At 36.0% G+C, this 2,107-nt stretch overlaps 1 pseudogene; it reads left to right on the top strand.

Annotated features, from left to right (window-relative positions):
- Positions 1 to 2,107, top strand: part of LOC101302830 — a 30,723-nt pseudogene that overhangs the window by 2,541 nt on the left and 26,075 nt on the right.

The raw sequence follows: 2,107 nt of genomic DNA on the forward strand, positions 1-2,107 counted from the left end.
CTCTCTCTCTCTCTCTCTCTCTCTCTCTCTCTCTCTCTCTCTCTCTCTCTCTCTCTCTCTCTCTCTCTCTCTCTCTCTCTCTCTCTCTCTCTCTCTCTCTCTCTCTCTCTCTCTCTCTCTCTCTCTCTCTCTCTCTGAATGGCTATGCTGCTCCGCATTTGTCACCTGTATTTGTATTAGCCATTAAGGCGGTCTTAAGTAAATGGATGTGAAATCCACACACCCTAAATTGAAATCTACACACCATTTTTTTTTTTGGTTAACACATTCATAAAAAGACAAAATTTAAGTCATTAAAAGACAAAATTCAAGTTATCAAAAAAAGAATCAAAAAAGGAAAAAGGATGTCGAGATTTCACAACCCTAAGTAAATTATAATTAATAGTCACTGATGAGTTTAGACTTCGCATCACCTGGGGATCCTTCAGTTGCTTAGCTTTCTAAGTGTAGGAACTGATATTACTAGACAAAAAAAAAAAAGAATCAATGTACTTATACATGTCAGATGTAATAGTTTTTGGCTAGACATTGTACTATATAACATGTGCTTTATTTCGTATATACAGTCAAGGGGATCGAATAGAGGTGGCCCACAAGTTTATGATAGTATCGTGAACCAGTTACTTACAAAGGTTGGTGCATTTTGAAATTTCTGTATTGCAAAAATTAAAAGAAAAAATGAAGAAGATTCTTTGCCATTATTGTCTTGTGTTCCTGAGCTATGCCATCAGTATGATTGAAAGATTATTTGATGTCCCAGATTGATGGTGTCGAGTCTCTGAATAATGTTTTGCTTATTGGGATGACCAACAGAAAGGATTTGATTGATGAAGCCCTTTTGAGGTACTTTCTTTTTCTCTGCCTCCATCCCTCCCTTACCATTCTCATTGCTACTCTATTTAACTGTCTTCGGTCTTCAAAATAATAGATAACATAGTCAATATTTACCTACTGTTGGGTATAGTGGACTAAAATGGTATAGTGGCTTTCAGACATGAACTTTAACTTGTTCATATAAGATATCTTCAATTTTAGTACCTCAATGCAGTCTGGACTACCGAACATAATTGGCGTAACCTTTTCTCTTTAGTTTTATGGTTGCTGATGTTTTGAGGTATTTTCTTTCTCTTGTTTTGTAGGCCAGGACGTCTGGAAGTTAAAATTGAGATAAGTCTTCCCGATGAAAATGGTCGCATACAGATTCTTCAAATTCATACTAACAATATGAAGGAAAGCTCTTTTCTTGCTCCTGATGTCAACCTGCAAGAGCTTGGTATGTCCATTATTTACACATGCTTCCTGTATACTAACTCATTCAAACGTTACATGATCGATTCGACATTTGTTTAATGACTATTAAACTTCTTTAAATCATAAGATTGGGAGACGGGGAATGTAATTAAATGTAAATCATTAACATGCGGTGATAAATAATATATTGGTTGTTTTAGTTTTCCAAATCTTGGCAGTCATTTGAACCATGTTTGGGTATCCATAATGGAGGGATTTTCTTGATTAATTATCTCATGTTTGCAGCTGCTCGTACAAAGAACTATAGTGGTGCAGAACTGGAAGGTGTTGTTAAAAGTGCAGTATCATTTGCTTTGAATAGACAACTAAGTTTGGATGATCTTACCAAGCCAGTGGATGAAGAGAGTATTAAGGTTACAATGGATGATTTCCTACGTGCACTCCATGACATTGTGCCTACATTTGGTGCCTCCACTGATGACCTTGAAAGATGTAGGTACGGTTCTAGTTACTTGTGTAGTGAAACCTTAAACTTAAAAGTCATTAGGTCGCTTCACAAATAATATAGATACAATTGTATAAAAGTAAGAACGAAAAGTAAACGATAAATGGATCATGAACCTTTTAGACTTGATGGCCACTCGATCCGGCCTAAGTCTTCTGCACTGCATCTCATTGTAGTATTCTTTGAATGGGGCAAGAACCGTATTTTCAAGACAATGAGAGAGTGCAGGGACCTAAGCTTTTATAGAGAATTAGATATTCTGTAACCTCCCATAAAGGTAACATTTTAAGTCCAAATCCCTAATTATAGTTGCATACCTTATTAGACAAACTTGACAAATCAAGTCATATT

Source organism: Fragaria vesca, linkage group LG4, assembly GCF_000184155.1.
Source record: "Fragaria vesca subsp. vesca linkage group LG4, FraVesHawaii_1.0, whole genome shotgun sequence".
Lineage (NCBI taxonomy): Eukaryota > Viridiplantae > Streptophyta > Magnoliopsida > Rosales > Rosaceae > Fragaria > Fragaria vesca.